We start from the raw sequence: 20,023 nt of genomic DNA on the forward strand, positions 1-20,023 counted from the left end.
ATCATAGGGATATTGATAGATATAAAGTATTTTAAATTAATTTTCATTTTTAATTGTAAAAAATTTAAATTATAGTCATCATCATCATCATCATCATCACTATTATTATTATTATTATTTCTTTTTTTCCTCTCTTCTGTTTTTATACTTCTGTAAAGCTGCATTGAGACAATGTGAATTGTTAAAAGCGCTGTACAAATAAACTGAATTTGAACATCTGAATGTGTAATCAGGTGATGGACAAAGTACATCATGTGTAAATTGCAGACAGGAACTTCATGAAGATTAGCAATGACAGCATAACTAAAAGAAGAAGGCTTACTGGGATGTAGAGCATCCCACAGTCTGCAAACCTGAGCGACTTGTGAGAGCAGTAAGCCGACAACATCCGGACATCCCAGTTCACCAAACACTCTGTGCCCATGAACATAGTGTTAATTATGTCTGTACTTTTGAGAGTCACAAACAGCTGGAACCAAATTCCTTGTGTGTGTCAACGGGCAATCCGGGCAGCTGGATTTGAACCAGCAACCTCTACACTGAGAGGCAAAGACTTTAACCCTAGACCACTGAAGCTCACACACAATGACATGGCATTACACACAATGACATGGCTCATGGCACACAATGATATTGCATGACAAACAACGACATGGCATGACACAAAACTCTAAACATGTGTCCAACCTCAATCCCTGTTAAAGGTCTAAACAGACACATTTATTTCTGCTGAAGTGTTTATTGTGTATAAATGTTTACAAGACAGTGATTTAAGTCACTATTACTTATAGACTTCTTGTTACATTTACAAATCCACTCACTGCAACTTAATTTAAATAAACATTTCAAAATATTACATACTTATTAACATTCATTCATTCATTCATTCATTCATTCATTCATTTTCTACCGCTTATCCGAACTTCTAGGGTCACGGGGAGCCTGTGCCTATCTCAGGCGTCATCGGGCATCGAGGCAGGATACACCCTGGACGGAGTTCCAACCCATCGCAGGGCACACACACACTCTCATTCACTCACACACTTACTTATGAACATGATTAGTTTAATTGTTTGTTAAATATTTATTATAATTATGTTTTTAATTAACCTTGTAAAAAGATTCTTGGAGTTCTTCTTTTAGAATGTGTGTGTGTGTGTGTGTGTGTGTGTGTGTGTGTGTGTGTGTGTGTGTGTGTGTGTGTGTGTGTGTGTGTGTGAGAGAGCGCATGTGTGTGTGAGCGTGTGTGTGAGCGTGTGTGAGCGTGTGTGTGTTCTAGTGGTGTAAAGGAACACACACACACACACACACACACACACACACACACACACACACACACACACACACACACACACACACACATCTCTATCATTTCTCTGTTTTATTTTCTTGTTACATTCTTTGTTATTCTAATTTACTTTTGTGTCCTTTCTTTTGCTCCATCTCTCATCCTTTACCATTTCCCCTCTCATTCTCTCCACCTATTTACAGCTCATTATTTTACTTATACCTAGTTACTTATTTTCTTTTCACTCTCATTTCTTCGAATGAATTTATCCTTTTATATTTTTCCTTTTATTCTCTCTTCCATGCACATTTCTTTTTTTTCAGAAATATCCATTCTCTCTCTCTCTCTCTCTCTCTCTCTCTCTCTCTCTCTCTCTCTCTCTCACACACACACACACACACACACACACACACACACACACACACACACACACACACACACACACACACACACATACACACACACACACACACACACACTATATTCTGCAAGTCACATTACTGTATGTATGTGTCTGTGTGTGTCTGTTAGTGTGTGTGTGTGTGTGTGTGTGTATATGTGTGTGTGTGTATGCACACATGCATTAGTGAGGAGAACATTAGCATTAGCGCCACAGGGACCCTCAGACGAGCTGTGTCCTGAGCAGCTTCTTGTATTAAAGCTGGCTGTAATGGAGGACAGGAGTCATGTTTAAAGATGAGACAAGGCCCTGCAGGGGAGAAAATCAAAAGCCACCAATTTCTCTCCATCAGACAAAAGCAGTTGATCACAGAGCTGACTCGGCCCTCGGGCTACAGCTCACACCATCTGCTCAATACATTGTGTATTACTGCACACTGAAAACCCAGTAGGCACAAAGATGTACAAATGTTCAGTAAACTAACACTAATCTTATCATGTTAAATCTTATCATTAATGATGAAACATTTAGCTGGATATCTAGCTAATGCTAGTGCTGATTAGATTTGTTATGTATAATTAAGGAGGTGGCAGTGTTTTATCCATAATGCATTGCGAGCAGTACATGCTTGTATGGAATTGAAGCAAGCGTTATCTGAAATTTACATAGATATTTTTGGCAGATGCCTTTATCCAGAGTGACCCACATTTATCTCATTTTTTACACAACTGAAGATCCCATCATTGTTCATCTGGTGGACCTGGTAATTAAACTCACAACCTTCAGATCATTAGTCTAACACCTTCACCACTTCCTACATGGTATTAGTTCTTATTGTCTTATTGTCTTTGTGTCTTGCATCAGGATTTAGCTGGTTTATGAAAATCATATGCTAGTCACTAATTAGCTGATTAGCTATTTGGCGACAGTAAAGTAGTGTAAAGTTCTGATATCAGAATTGAGGGTTTGCCAAACTGCTAACAGAACCACACAGTGTGCCATCTGTGTCTCCGGGGAGTGTTAGCCGAGCCCAGATTTAATCACTCAGTCAGAAGGGCGACAGAGCCGAGTGCCAATCTGATTAGCTGTGCAGAGCTTAAAAGGGACACAGCCAAGTGCCAGGAAAGTAGCAACGCCGCTTTATCAGCAGGTAGATGATGATGAAGAGCGACAAACCACTCAAGCAAAAGCTCTGCTGTAAAGATGGGCGAAATGGCAATGAAGTGCCACTCGGGGAAATGATCAGAGCCTGAAAAACTGCAAAACGTCTGTAAGCCAGGAAAAGTAATCCATCACTGAGCTCTAAGGAGTTCAGTTATGCCTCTCCATCCTCAATCAGGAAAATAATCAGTTATTGAGCGCTAAGCTGTGGAACATTTACGTCATTTGGCAGATGCTCTTATCCAGAGTGACTTACATTTATAGAGTTGAGCAATAGAGGGTTAAGGGCCTCACTCAGGGGCCCATGAGTAGCAGTATGGTGGCCATGAGACTCGAACTCACAACCTTCCAATCAGTAGTCCAACACCTTAATCACTGAGCTACCACATGCCCCTGTTACAACAAGGAATAACAACATTCCTCCATTTCCTCAACCAGGAAAAGCAATAGATCACAGAGACTCTGTAAAATGTGATGCTCAATCAGAGAGAGCAATAAATCAAAGGCATGTGACAGTTTCCATCTCTCACTCACACTAACATGCACACTAGATTAATGTGTGTGTGTGTGTGTGTGTGTGTGTGTGTGTGTGTGTGTGTGTGTGTGTGTGTGTGTGTGTGTGTGTGTGTTAAAACCATTTGTACCTCTGCCTCTCTATATCTCTCTTTCTCTGTTTCTTTCTGACACACATAAAAAACACATGGTAAAGAATGAAAGGAATGGAAGGAAGAGAGGAAGAAAAACAGGGAGAGTAAGACCAGTAAACACACATTCAACAACATGTACAACAACACATTCAACAATATGTACAACACATTCAACAACATGTACAAAAATATGTACAACACACCTACAAGTTTAACACACCCACACGACCAACACACCCACAAATACAACACACTCACATGTGCAACACACCCACAAGTACAACACACCCACAAGTACAACACACCCACACGTACAACAACACACTCACATGTGCAACACACTCACATGTGCAACACACTCACATGTGCAACACACCCACAAGTACAACACACCCACAAGTACAACACACCCACAAGTACAACACACCCACAAGTACAACACACCCACAAGTACAACACACCCACAAGTACAACACACCAACAAGAACAATAACACACTCACACATACAACACACCCACATGTATAACACACCCAAAAGAACAATAACACACCCACACATACAACAACAGATCCACACGCACAGCAACACACCCACATGTACAACACACCCACAAGAACAATAACACATCCACACGTACAACACACCCACACATACAACAACACACTCACATGTGCAGCACACCCAGATGTACAACACACCCACTGGTACAACACACCCACATTTACAACAACACACCCACACGTACAACACATGTATGGAACACCTGACTAAATAAAAGACATGCCCACTTTTAAATATAACACCTTGCTATATAAAAAACACGCCCACATTTCCATATGACACATTTCTCTACAGTATATAAGACACGCCCATTTTTTCCATATCACACATTTCTGTATATAAGACACGCCCAACTTTCTATATGACACATTGCTTTATAAAAGACACAACCATATGATCGTGTATAGTCTGAAAGATACATCTATAGATAATATGCTGATTTTTAAACAGAGGTGTGTGGGTGTGTATGTTGGTGTGTGTGTGTGTGTGTGTGTGTGTGTGTGTGTGTGTGTGTGTGTGTGTGTGTGTGTGTGTGTGTGTTCACAATTAACTCAGGGTGGCATCTGGCTGAGATTGATATAAAATAAAGAAAAAGTGACACCCCTCCAACCAACACACATGAGTCCTGCTGCAGGCACATTTACATGTTTCACATTTAAACTACTTTAACTAAACTCACACCCACCCACACACACACGCGCCTGCTGTCATGTGCCAGAAGCTCACACATGCAAACAGTTGCTGAACAAAATTGAAAAAGATAAAACTGTTTTCTAACTTTCTGATTGTCTGGTTTAAAACGTTTCATGCCAAGGTCAACTACTGATTGACGGCTGATTAGAAATTAGCATTAACATTAGCACATTAGCATTAATTAAACAGTTCATTATTATTCAAGGCCATCCTTCCGTCTTTGTGCATCGATAAATGACAGATTCCATCTGCATCCATCTTTCCTTCATCTTCTTATTCATAGCATTTTGGTGTCCTTTCTGTTTATGGGGAATGTCTGAAGGGGGGGGGGGGCTTTTTACTTTAAACATCTCTTTAATTTAACAGAAAACGTAAGTATTCATCAATCAAAATTTAAATAGTTATAAAAGTGATGAATACATGTTTAATACAAAAGTAGATATGGATAAATAATACTTCATAAATAAAGGAGGAGTGGGTGTGTTGTACGTGTGGGCGTGCTGTTGTACATGTGGGTCTGTTGTTGTTTGTGTAATAATCACATAAATATTAAGGAACCATCATGATCAACTTCACAAATGCACTTCTTTATGGTTCCTTCTAGACTTAAAAGTCTCAATGTCCAAAACAAAACAAATTCGATCTATGACATTTGACCAAGACTAAGAAAACTAAGAATAAAAGAAAACAAATTCTATCTATGACATTTTATCAAGTCTTTAAACATCAAGACTACATCTGTTTGCCTTAAACCAGCTAACTTGTACTTACTAACCATGTTGCCAGTTTAGCTTTCAATAGAACACGGCTCCTTCTTACTGTGTTTGTATTTTGGACCACAGATTTTAGTTGTGAAGGCTTGGCACCACTTCACCAGCAGATAAAAAAGAGGAGTTAGCCATAAATAACTGCTTTAAGCTGTCCACAGAAGGGGCAGCCTTCTCCTACATGTGGATCAAGATGTGTCTGTAGTGGCCATTATTCCAAGGACATCTTCTCCATAAAGGAGTCTGAAAGTCTGAAAGCCTTGACTCATGACCTGATGTCAACAAGCCCTTGCCACCCTCCTGCCTGGGCAGATAGGAGCCTTCAGCCAATGTTGACCGTTCCAGAAGAAGTTTACCAACTACCAAAAGCAGGTTATTGCAGACCAGGACACTTAACCTGTAGGATAACTGGGGCAGCAGACATCCGAGCACGCACTGTCTCCACAAGGGCCTCCCAGACCTGTTTCTTAGGTACAGCTGTCCCTAAAACATGCCTAAATATCAAAAGCCCTCCCTCCCCCACTGCAATAGACGTGGGAGCGAGGGACCTTTATTCTCTTGTTCAGTAAACTTGGCTTCTGAATGAAAGCATGTTTGCGTGCAATACATTTTTTGTCAACTTACAAAAAGAAAATTCAGTCTTTAAACTTTCTGCTATGAGTCACTTGAGCATTATTTTAGAGTCAACAGTGGCATGTTGCAATCTCCCCTTCAGCCACAGCTCACAACCTTGGGGTAACCATGGACAATCAAGTGTCCTTTTCCTCTCATGTTCCTAATGTGACTCTCTCATGTCAGTTTCTTCTCTTTAACATTAGACGGATTCGGCCATTTTTGTCCACACAGGCTGCTCAGGTACTTGTTCAGTCTCTTGTCATTTCAAGACTTGATTACTGAAACGCACTGCTGGCAGGTCTACCTATGAACACAATTCGTCCTCTGCAAATGATCCAAAATGCAGCTGCCCGGCTTGTTTTCAACCTGCCAAAGTTCTCAACACCACTCCACTGCTGCGATCCCTCCACTGTCTCATGTAGCTGAACACATCACATTTAAAACACTGATGTAAAATAGAAAAGAAATACACAAAGACATTTCGATTTCTAGTTTTTTTTTTGGTTCATTCCAAAGGTCAGACATGTATTTATCATTGAGTCCAGAGAAAATTTAAGGTTTTGATATTAAGGTAATCTACTTTTTCACAATATAATGCATGTGCTAGTAAGTGTAAGTTTATTACTTACATTCTTCCACTTGAGTAATCTTTAAATGAATAATCACTACTCACCTACTGAATGCAACACTGCTACAATGGTGTGACTATGCATGATCAATTAAACATTTAAATTGTATTGGTTGATTAAATATGATACACAAAGCAATTTGCATGTGGAAGCAAATCACAAATTCAAGAGGAACATAATGTGAAAGTAAAGGTGCCAAAGACGGTTTAATCTTATATTTATTCCTGTCCTGCAATACTTTTGCCACATTAAATAAGTATGTAATAAAGTCACATAAACCAAAAAAACAAAAAAACAAAACAAAGTTTGACTTTGAGACTTTGAACTTGTGTGTTACACTACCAAGCTAACTGGTGACATCCTTCCAGGACTGTCAGCTGAGTTAACCATTTAAAAAAAAATGTTTAGTGTCCCTGTAACTTGTCCATGACTGACGTCTCTGTTTATCACTTGGGAATCTACAGACAGATTCAGATTCTGATTATTCTATTTAATACCATGTCAGCAATCAAAAGCTATTTTCATGGCAAAATTCTTTTCACCTTTAAGCAAAAAAGCATGGGTCAATTTTTAATGTCCTTATTAAGAGCTTTGGAATCTACAAACACTGTCAGTTTCCCTAACTGTCAAAAACTAATGGGTAACTAGCATGGATTAACTGCGGTCGTTAACCAAGGACTTAAACAAACCAACGGAACAAGAAATATAATTTACTAACATTCAATATCATAACACATATTCTCACTTGTATAATGTAATCCCTCTCTGTATAGTTTTTAGATTTCTTTCGTTTGAACAACCAAACGCAGCACAGAAGTCCGGCATCGTCCATACATTTGAGGTAAAGGAGCACCGTACAAAGATGGCGGCGGTTTTGACGCATTTTTAAGACCCCAATGCGACATCTAGTGTATAGATATCTATGGTATCCAATGATAGAGACTTAAGCACTTATGTACGTTGCTCTGGGAAAGAGAGTCTGCCAAATGCTGTAAATGTAAATGAGTTCAGTAACCAAATATATGAAATAAAAACATCACCAAACACAAAATGCCTCAGTAGATTAAAAAGGTATCGACACGATCAAATGCTTTCTCTTGGTCTAATGATAAAATGATAAGCATTCTTTTTATGCTGTTTAAGTTCATGTATTATCTCTTAAAAAAAGAAAGATTATATAATTTCTGTGGGATTAGCAGACCTAGGCAGTGCTTGAGTCTATTAGCTAGACACTCTGAAAACATTTTATAAATCAGGCACAACAATGATGCTGGTCTAATGTTTTTTAAGAGTCCTAAGTCTCCTTTTTTGGGGAGCGATGACAGAACTGCTCGATGACAACTTGTAGGAAGTGTCTTACTTTCAATACATTCCGATAAAACTCTGTGTAGATCCGGTCAGTTTAAGTCCCAGAACTGCTGATAAAATTCCACCAGCAGTCCATCAGTTAGTTCCAGAAGATTGTCCTGTGGATAGTTGCACTGAGAGTTCTTAAAATGTGATCATATTGTACAAGTATGTTCTTTTTATTCCTCCCCAAACTGAAGTAACTCTGTGAGTAAATCAGTAACTCTGTGAGTAAATCAGTAGCACAGTCCATGTCACAGCTCTCTGCACAGTAGAGCTGCTTATAGAAATCTCCTACCAGCTTCCTCATTTCTGTAAGATCCTTCATAATAGATCCATCCTCATGACGAAGACGACACATCGATCATTCTCTGTTGGGCACTTTTCCCTTCTAGATTAAAGTAAAAGTTACTGGGAGCATCCATGTCTCTGATGGAGCAGCATCTTGTTCTCACCAGGGCTCCACTTGCTTGTTCTTGTAAGACTGAACTCAATTTTTGTCTCTTCTTTTTTAGTCCATCCTAATGACTTATTGTTATGAAAAATCTCTCTTTCCAGAACCTTAATGTCTCTTTGCAAAGCATTAATTGTTGATTTAACAATAAAAAATGAGTGATATGAATAGCTTTAACATTTTAATGCTAATCTTTCCCACATCCCACCATTGACTAAGACTGTCAAAAGAAAACTCTTTCCGTTCCAGAAAGGATAACAATTTTCACAAAAAAAAAATAAATAAAAAAAAATAAATAAATTGATTTTAATGACATCTAAAATGACAATATAATGGTCTGAGAAGGTAATAAGTAGGTAATAATAGTGATCATTCCCCTGCTGTTCCATGGCTTTTCTAAATAAAACCTGTCTAATCTTGCACCACTAACTCTAGTGTCAACTACTTTTATCCAAATATTTTTACTTTTTCATTTCTTATTCTCTAGACATCTATTAATTAAAATTCCTTATTAATATTTGTCAATGCCACACTTGACTGGTTACGAGGCTCGCCACCATTTCTATCAACAGTAAAGTCATTAGTACACTTCCAGTCTCCCCAGTATAAGACACATACTTTCATCACAATAACATTCTTTAGTTCAGTGAAGTTCAGCCGCTCTGAGCCATTAGGAGCATAAACATTAACAAATACAAACATGGTCTATTCATTCATGCTCCATCTTAACTACTAATAATCTAACTTTAACAACTTCTTTGATCTTTAAAATGTTCATTCTGAGATTTTCAGTGAACTTATTACCGCACTTATTTCCTTTCTACCGCATACCCCATGTAACTTCATTATCCTTATCAGTGTGTGTCTGAGAGGCAGGAAATGGAGTTGGTCTCGATGGAGTTGGTGCTTTTTTTTTACTTAATTTCCTTCGTAATCATCTTTTTCTAACCAAATCTTTTGTTTTTTTGTCCAAGACGTCATAACTAGCTGTTTTTTTTTTTGTTTTTTTTTGCAATAACAAAATCTTCCTAACAGAAATCATTAATTTCATCTATGGAGACTGTATCCTCTATTACCTGAGCCCCTAAATCAGAGATTTCACACAGCTTCCTCTCTCATCTTGGTATCACAGGTTCTATCAGACCTTATTTTAAGCTCAGTTTACATCATTAACACTGTTACTGGCCTCTTCTGCAGCAGCAGAAAGTCGACTCATGTGTTTATGAATGCATAAAAATGTATAGTCCTTACTGTGGATTAAAACATGTCAAATTTCTGCAGTACATTTTGAAAAAATCTGGAGGTTTTAAAAGAGGCAGAAAAAATTCAGTAAAGCTTCCTGACAGCACAGATAAACTGGCCTGTTAAACTATGAGCACGGCTTGTAGATCAAATAATAGCTCTGAAAGAGGAACGCGAGCATCCATAAGCTCCTTCACCACCGCAAAAGGACTACAAAAATTTTCACAATAAAAACTGATTAGAAATACTCCAGTAAAATGACTTCCAGCTTAGAGATGTTAGAAACAGATCTCACTTGGCAACAACTTGAATATATTAATTCAGTATGCTTTGTTCTGCCTGACAGGTCCAGTGTTAAATGCATTGCATCATGTGACACGTTTTCTTCTTGTAGGTCTGCAATAACAGCAGGATTATTGTTAGTCAACCCACAAATAATCCACAGGACGCGTCTCGATAAACCATCAATGCATCCTGATATAGAATCCAAATGTCTTCAACATATCGTAACCATCCACATGTCATAGATAGTTTGGTCCCATGGAGTTATAATGTTGAACGATCTACTTTGTGTCTCTGTTCTGTCCCTTTTGGAGTAAGTTCTTGCAGCAACCCCATAATGTCATCACATTTAACACACTTCAGGTAATTGTTCTGTGTAGCTGCATCACTGTCTGGCTTGGGAACTGCACCATTTCAGATCGCAAGACCTTGCAGCGGATAGTGAGGACAGCTGAGAAGATCATTGGAGTCTCTCTTCCCTCTATCATGTACACCTTACACCACATGCTGCATCCACAAAGCCAACAGCATTGTGGACCTCACACACACTTCACCCTACACACCCTTCACACACACTCTTCACCCCACACACCCCTCACACACACACTCTTCACTCCACACACTTCACTTTGTTTGCACTGTCTTTTGTCCTGCACTGTCTTATGTGTCTTGTCATAACCAGTTATAACACGGTTTAAAGGGACCCACATTTCTTTTTTGTGTTACTGTGATGCTGGAAACAGTAAAACATATTATTTATCTAAACAAGACAAATTCCAAATCTCTTAATATTTAGACTTGACGATAGGGCTGTATTTAACGACCTGCTGGGAATCTCCCACCTAAGACAGAAACAGTAATTGTAAGGTCATACCTGTTTTATCAGTTTAATAATGCAGAAAAAGTTTTTACACTGTTTTACTGGCACTTCATTAAACTGACTGCAGGCCATTTTACCAAGATGTTTCAGACTTTAAAAAACAAGTTTTTAGGCAGTGCTTCATCAGTTATCTGAAGGTGTTTGCTTGAAAGCATTCTCTGAGCATTACCTAAAGTATTCTTCATCATTAGAGTCTACATCAGTCAAGTGCTCCTCATAAGGTAAGTCAGCTTCTTCACAAAATACTTCTCTAAGGTTATAACACATGTATTATAGCTTACACCTTCAGAAATCAACTTATGGCCTTTCTTTTCTCCACATTCAAGGGGCTTTCAAACAGGGTGACCTACTTTAATGACCTACTTGTAAAGCTTCTGAACACTCAGATGTACTGCCAGACTCTTTTACAGATTCGTCATCTAACTGTGACCTTATCTTCATCATAACTTACCCCTGAGTACCAGGAAACAAATGATCATTATAACTTACACTTACAAGGTAAGATTTTATCAAAGTATAAATACACTCATTCATAATATTGACTTTAGCAAAAGCAGAACACAAAACACCTAAACCCCAACCTCTAACCCTAACCCCTAAACCCCAACCTCTATCCCTAACTCCTAAACCCCAACCTCTATACCTAACTCCTAAACCCCAACCTCTAACCCTAACTCCTAAACCCCATCCTCTATCCCTAACTCCTAAACCCCAACCTCTAACCCTAACTCCTAAACCCCATCCTCTATCCCTAACTACTAAACCCCATCCTCTATCCCTAACTCCTAAACCCCAACCTCTATCCCTAACTCCTAAACCCCATCCTCTATCCCTAACTCCTAAACCCCATCCTCTATCCCTAACTCCTAAACCCCAACCTCTATACCTAACTCCTAAACCCCAACCTCTAACCCTAACTCCTAAACCCCATCCTCTATCCCTAACTCCTAAACCCCAACCTCTAACCCTAACTCCTAAACCCCATCCTCTATCCCTAACTCCTAAACCCCATCCTCTATCCCTAACTCCTAAACCCCAACCTCTATCCCTAACTCCTAAACCCCATCCTCTATCCCTAACTCCTAAACCCCATCCTCTATCCCTAACTCCTAAACCCCATCCTCTATCCCTAACTACTAAACCCCATCCTCTATCCCTAACTCCTAAACCCCATCCTCTATCCCTAACTCCTAAACCCCATCCTCTATCCCTAACTACTAAACCCCGACCTCTATCCCTAACCCCTAAACCCCAACCTCTATCCCTAACTCCTAAACATTTACCATGATCTCTAAAACCAGCTAACCCTAACCCCTAAACCCCTAAACCCTAACCCGAGCTTCTAACCCTAACCTCTAACCCAAGTTTGATCAAATAACACATATTTGGATACTTTATGTAACACAACAATGCTCTCTCTCTCTCTCTCTCTCTCTCTCTCTCTCTCTCTCTCTCTCTCTCTCTCTCTCTCAGAGAAAGAAACAAAACCAAATCAAATCTTCTCTTCCTCAAAAATCACCAACATGGTACTTTACAAATTCATAGTAAAGGTTGTCATACTTTTGCACAACTGAGGCTTTAAACTAATTACAATTCTGCAATGTGAAAACAAATACTCAGGTGTAACATGCGGTGAAAGATGAGGCAGAGGATCCAAATACAAAGTAATCCAGGGAAGGGCAATGACACAACAGGATGAGAAACACAAACACACACAACAGCCATAAAGGACAACAACCGACAGGTGTGTGTATCAGGTGTGTGTATTCGGTGTGTGTTTCAGGTGTGTGTATTCGGTGTGTGTATCAGGTGTGTGCAAAACAATAATAAAGTAATGACATATTAAATAAGTCTATTGAAGTGGAAGTGAAAAGGACTGTGTTCTCCTGAAACATCACACTGTGCTGGACTGCGCTGTGTTCTGCTGGAACATCACACTGTGCTGGACTGTGCTGTGTTCTGCTGGAACATCACACTGTGCTGGACTGCACTGTGTTCTGCTGGAACATCACACTGTGCTGGACTGCGCTGTGTTCTGCTGGAACATCACACTGTGCTGTACTGCGCTGTGTTCTGCTGGAACATCACACTGTGCTGGACTGTGCTGTGTTCTACTGGAACATCACACTGCGCTGTGTATTGCTGAAACATCACACTGTGCTGGACTGTGCTGTGTTCTGCTGGAACATCACACTGTGCTGGACTGCACTGTGTTCTACTGGAACATCACACTGTGCTGGACTGCGCTGTGTTCTGCTGGAACATCACACTGTGCTGGACTGCGTGCTGGAACAGAGATGGGAGAGCTGGACATGTGCGAGATGAGATACTCTCTCTGATATCTCTCATAATGGATCACAAACCATTCGGCTCACGTAAACACTACAAGAAATAAATGAATTTTTAGATCCAATCTTCAGTATAAGGTTTTTTCTAGATGCTGAGAAATTCATAGCTTCAGTCCTGATGTTACAAAAACAGTCTTTATGTGAACAGAAAAGGTTCAGACTAAACACAACACAACACATCTAAACACAACTCATCTAAACACAACACAACACATCTAAACACAACACAACACATCTAAACACTGTTGGAATTTTAAGAGGAAAAACAATTTTGAAAGATGGCAGGTTCTCTCTCTGTCTCTCTCTGTCTGTCTCTCTCTCACATTTCCCCCAGCGCAGCTGTTTCTTCTGCTCTTTTTTGGCAGCAGTTTTATTTTTCACCTCCCACATCTGATCCTGTGTGCGTGTGTGTGTGTGTGTGTGTGTGTGTGTGTGTGTGTGTGTGTGTGTGTGTGTGTGTGTGTGTGAGTGTGTGTGTGCGTGTGTGTTTCATTCCCCAGTGGAGCTCAGTTTAATTGTAGGCTCTCCAGGTTTCTGCTCAGGCAATCCATCAACATTGTGTGTGTGTGTGTGTGTGTGTGTGTGTGTGTGTGTGTGTGTGTGTGTGTGTGTGTGTGTGTGTCTGTCTGTCTGTCTGCCTGTCTGTCTTTCAGAAGTGTCTGTCACTTGGTGGCACTGTTGTATCATTAAGAGCCTCTGTGTACTTTCTCTGTATACACACACACACACACACACACACACACACACACACACACACACACACACACACACACACACAGCATTATATATAATCACCTTTTTTAAATATGCTAGCATTATTTGCCATCACACACGTGGTCTGAGCTTTAGAGATTGGCCTCACAATAATCATGCTAATCACTCACACTAATCATCATGCTAACACATTAGCATCTGAATAACAGAAGTTGTAGGGCTAGTCTATCACAGGGTGAGTCTAACACAGGGCTAGTCTAACACAGGGCTAGTCTAACACAGGGTGAGTCTAACACAGGGCTGTCAAGTTTTGAATACAGGCAAGAGTGGCATCTCCGGGCCCCCAGTTTGAGAACCAATGGCCTAGACTACATGTTCTGAGCAGGTGTTGTCAGTGAAACGGGGCCCCTTGGCACTATCTCGGGGCCCAAGTTTGAGAACCACTGGCCTAGACTACTTGTTCTGAGCAGGTTTTGTGAGTGAACAGGCTGTAAAACTGTTGGCTAAGTTACAGACATTCATGAAAAACTTATGCTGATTATCTGGGAAACGTCTCTAACAGCAGTCAAATGTCATTGTTTGTGTCAAACAAGTGAATTTGTTGTAACATTACAACAGGAGATCATGACTTACTCTGTGCTCAAAGTGATGCTCGCAGCTCCTGTGGTTTTCTCTGTGGGTGAACGAGGATGATGCTGAACAATTCCAGGATCTGCTTTTTTTTCATTGGTTGTTGCGTTAAATCTTACCCAGATACAATAGTGCTATTGTCTGATTGGCTATTGTGTAGCCTCTTTTTTTATTTGATTTATGTGGCATATTTAATATATGATAAATAGTAAGTTTTTCTGTGTGACAAATACAATGTGTGGTGGGAGCGTGACAAAAGACCGACATGAGGGACTGTCACATTAATGTGTCACACTTGAGAGCCCTGCTAACAGGTGATCTGATCTTTCAGTGTGTGAGGAGTGTGTGGGGTGAAGAGTGTGTGTGAGGAGTGTGTGGGTTCTACAAGGTCTTGTGATTCTAGCCATTGTTCTCAGTCAGGTGTTGAGGGATGATTGTGTTGAACTGAAGTCTATAAACAGACTTTTATGTATGTATCCTTTCTGTCCTGGTGTGTGATGGACAGATGGAGTGTCGTTTTAATGGTATCAACCATGTAGTGGTTTGAACGATCCACAAACTGCAGTTGGTCCAGTGAAGGTGTGTCATGGAGCTGCATTGTGCACAGGGACACTGTCATGCTGGAGCAGGGTCTGGACTTAGGAGGTCTTTCCTTTAACTCAACAACACTTTATATTTAGGAAGATCAAGTAACACCAACAAGACACAGCACTGATCAGAGGCCAGTCACAGGTCATTTACCACTTTAACCAGTGCTGCTTCTGTGCTAGCCCTTACGCAACAAAATATATTTCTCAATATATTACGTGACAAGATATTTCATGCGTCTTCATATATTGTGAAATTTACATAGTAATATATAAAATTATATTATCTAATAATAATAATAATAATAATATATATATATATATATATATATATATATATATATATATATATAATATATGTAAGTTATATATTGCAATATATTAATATAATAATATATTATATATAATTATCATATTATGCATTGAATACATAGTAAATATGAAATAATCTAATGTGCAATGTCTGTCATATATTTTAAAATATAATAGATTGAATAAGACATCAGTATAGTTCACAGTAACTGAATGAGGTTTATTTCAAAAGCAGCAGCTTAAGGGACAGTGACCTGAGAACAAACAGAACGAAAGGCATGTCACCATGGTTCCATCTGAAGCTTATGTACACATAATGTACATAATGTGCTCGTCTAAAAAATGTTTGGTGTATTCTGACTAGATAGAGAAATCGCTTTATATCTAAAAGAATATCAAAGCTGTTAAAGCTTTTTATTCGTCCATCTGTTTCGCTATTAGTTGCGTACATTTCAGTCCTAAAGTGTTTGTTACCCTTTACCATTTACAATAACTTTGCAAAATATATTAATCCATTAAAAATTAATTCTTATTGTCTTACTGAGTAAAGCTGTAAGCTTCTTGGGGTCCAGAGGCTGTCATCTCCCTGCAGATGGGTTAGTTCCTTTTTTTTAAGATACCAGGAATGTTCTTGTACAATCCAGCAGCTCTAACAAATACAGACACACAAACACCTATGGGCAATTTAGAGTCACCAATTAACCTAACATGCATGCAACCTTTTGCCTGTGGGATGAAGCCAGAGTACCCAGACAGCAAACTCCACACAGAAAGGCCCCAGCCAGCCAGCGGGTTTGATCCCAGAACCCTCCCAGCAACCAATAGCCATCATTTCACCATCTAGGTTAACTATAGACCCAATATAGTCCGGCAATGATCAACACTTCTAGGCAAAATAACCTTGAATTTGGTTACATGTCGCTTCTGCCAAAATAACTTGCGAGATGATTCCATCATGTACGCAAAGTCAACAGTGATTACAAGGTGGTTTCATTTGGTCTATTAAATTTTCACTGACAGCCCAAATTTTGCCTCATTTTAGCCTAGACGTTTGGATGGCTATTAGACATCTTTTAAACACAAAATTGCTTGCTGGGCTCTTGCTGTGAAGTGACAGTGCTAACCACTGTCAGAAATGTACAAATACATACAGACAGAAATGTAAAAATATATTATCAAAATAGCTGTCATGAAAAAACCCTATTACCTTTTTTGCAACTTGTTCTACCTCCTGTGTGTCAAGGTAAAGTTTGTTGGGTACCCTCTTTCTCTTCTTGCTTTTTGGTAGGTCCTCTTGCAAGAGTTTCTGCTCAGCAGTCTTAAGTGTAGACTCCTTTTCTGTTAGTAAGAAATAGTAGCAAGACAGAATTTAATGCCTAGAAACAAAACTATGTGGCTTACGTTATCAAATACTGTATTTTACTGTCACATTTTGTGCTGTTTTTACAGTTTTTTGTATTGTTTTCCCCCTGCTTTTTTATAAGTTTAGTCTGTTCATTTTAACACATTGTAAATTTTGCTGCCATTTACAGCCGCTAAACTGATTTTCACTGTACAATGTTATTGGCTGACAATATTGACAGTTATGTATTCTTATTAACCCAAATCTTAGCTGAAAATCTTCAATTTAGGACTTTTAAAGTAAGTGTTTATTTAATGTTTCACTTCTAAATAAAAATTCATACTCATGTGACTAATGGCCCTTAAGCTAGCTAAAAGTTCAAATGAAGCGTGACTCGATCGTGACGGCCGTTAGCTAGCTCGTCACTGTCCCGAAGCTAATAGCCTACAGCGAACTTTACTTGGCCAATAATGCAAAAACCTCAACAGGATAATTGCTATCAATACTGTTGCATGACTAACCAAGTAAAAAAAAATATGAAAAAACACTGTACTTGCCTGACAACTGCAAAATGTGTGCTGTTTCAACCGTCCACCCATTAATAGGCCTCTTGCCACCGATGCTGCGGCACTTGATAAGATTTCCTTTTTAGAGTTTTCAGGATCGAATTGTACGATCCAATTTACGGGGACTATACTGAGAGCATCTTTATCCTTCCCCTTTGACCAGCTCACTAGCACAAACTTCATCTTTTTTTTCCTTTTCTCATCTCACTGCTGAGGCACGTGCTCACAGACTCCGAACGGTTATGCGCATGTGCAATATGTTCGCGCAAGGTGCAAAGGTGCGCAAGCGTTTGATCGTGCAGTGTCATAAACAGGATTATCATCTGTGCATGCGCATAACGGATCGTACAAGCAGCAAAGTGGTACCGACTTACTAACGAAGAGATACTGGCTATGAGAGAGAAACTTTCAGTCACCACGGATACAATTGTGAAAATATTCAGTAGAACTTTCGTCAAAGGAGAACTGTATTACTCAGAGCAGTTCACTAGAGTAATGAGAAGTAACAGCTTCACTGTTTTCTTGGATAATGTACACATAATCACTGTGTATTATTATTATTATGTTATTGTGGTAGAGAGACTTGATGAGAAAATGTTTTCTGTTGAAAGACAGTATAACAAATCACACAGTTCAGTGCTAAATTTAGAAAATGTAGTTGGCTTGAAAAGAGTGTTACAGGGCAGGAAAAAGGTTTTTGATGTGATGCAATTCAACAGGAAATGTATGTTAGTTGATCTGCCACATTATGCCAACCTTTATGCATGTATACCTCCACGTCGCAGTGTATAGGACTGAAATGTCATGATGATGATGAAATGTCATGTGGAGGAATAAAAAGTGGACTCAAAAAAAATGTTGTAATTGCCTCTGCTATTGATAATTTAATTTATAATACTCTTATCTCCATTTTACAATATATGAATCAATACAAAGCCTTATATGGTCCATCCATATGTCTATATAATGTAAAATATAATGAATGTCATGCAAAATTTGATTTGGACTATTGTTAATCAACCTCTCTGTAAACCTATGCATGAGCTTGCTTAACTCATAAAAAAATACTTTGTTTCAATAAACAAAAAACATGCAATAATGTAATACAGTTTTGTTTGTATATCAATGTATTTTAATATATGAGGTTGTCCATCCATATATTGCTATATATTTTCAAATATATGAGGAAGTTTCTGATACATTGAAATGTATTTTCTAATGTATTGCAATATAAATTGTAGTATATTGCAATATATTTTTGTTTCGTAAGGGGCGACGAGGCGAAAATCCTGACTGAAAGACTTTATGTATGGTATTTTGTTGTGCAGGTCTGAGATCTAGACTTCTGCTATTAGACAGCTCAAGTCCTTGCATTAACCTGCAGACTGTAACAATGTTGATTATTTTAAAACTGGTTCAGATGTGTCACCCCAGTCTCTGTGTGTGTGTGTGTGTGTGTGTGTGTGTGTGTGTGTGTGTGTGTGTGTGTGTGTGTGTGTGTGTGTGTGTGTGTGTGTGCGTGTGTGTGTGTGAGATACAGACGGAGAGAGCAGTCTGTTGTAGTATTGATTTTCTCCAGCTGTGTTCTGATTGAGCCGGCAAGAAGGTGAGAGCAACACACTCTGCACAGGAAACACACACACACACACACACACACACACACACACACACACACACACACACACACACACACACACACACACACACACACACACACACACACACACACACACACATTCCTGTCCGTGTCAGTGAGAGCAGCATGCGTTTTACCCAGCAGGTTCTCTTTCTCTCTGCCACCTTACACAAATTCTCTGTGTGCCATCTTTGTCTCACATCACTCTAACTCACTTCTCCTCCTCCTGCTGTGTGACAAACCCATCATTTAGAGTTTTCACAAAACCAGAGGCCATTTTTAAGGCTCATTCCAAACACTCTGAACATACAGACTCTGTTCTAATGATCCCTTTTCTAGCTTTTGGTTGACTGATATTTGAATTGGTACAGTATATTACATTTACATTTACATTTACAGCATTTGGCAGACGCCCTTATCCAGAGCGACATACATAAGTGCTTAAATCTCTAACACTGAATTAATGCTGGCTCACTAGGTTACATACTTAAGACACCATGAGTTTAAAACATTTGTTCAAAGTTACAATGAAATATGTCAAAGGTTGTGTTTTTTGTTGTTGTTTTTTTTAAATGCAAAAGATAGGAAAAGAAGTGCTAGTTTAAGTGTTTCCTGAATAAGTAGGTCTTCAATCGCCGCTTGAAAATAGCCAGTGACTCAGCTGTCCGGACCTCTAGGGGAAGTTCATTCCACCACCTTGGTGCCAGAACAGAGAAGAGTCTTGTAGTATACTTGCCTCTTACCCTGAGAGATGGTGGAACCAGTCGAGCAGTGCTGGTAGATCGGAGGGTGTGGGGTGCAGTGCGAGGAATGATGAGGGCTTTTGGGTAAGAGGGAGCTGGTCCATTTTTGGCTTTGTAGGCCAGCATCAGTGTGTTGAATCTGATGCATGCAGCTACCGGAAGCCAGTGGAGGGATCG

The 20,023-nt window shown here is 39.3% G+C and overlaps 1 long non-coding RNA gene across 1 annotated transcript; it reads left to right on the plus strand.

Moving 5' to 3' along the window:
• The first annotated feature begins 10,692 nt into the window (after positions 1 to 10,692).
• LOC125145164 lies at positions 10,693 to 12,996 on the plus strand. The gene is made up of 4 exons (XR_007143496.1): positions 10,693 to 11,189; positions 11,295 to 11,466; positions 12,442 to 12,494; positions 12,589 to 12,996. It is a non-coding gene; the product is annotated as an uncharacterized LOC125145164 (long non-coding RNA).
• The last annotated feature ends 7,027 nt before the right edge of the window (positions 12,997 to 20,023 follow it).

Source organism: Tachysurus fulvidraco, chromosome 7 (genome assembly GCF_022655615.1).
Source record: "Tachysurus fulvidraco isolate hzauxx_2018 chromosome 7, HZAU_PFXX_2.0, whole genome shotgun sequence".
In the NCBI taxonomy this organism is placed as follows: domain Eukaryota; kingdom Metazoa; phylum Chordata; class Actinopteri; order Siluriformes; family Bagridae; genus Tachysurus; species Tachysurus fulvidraco.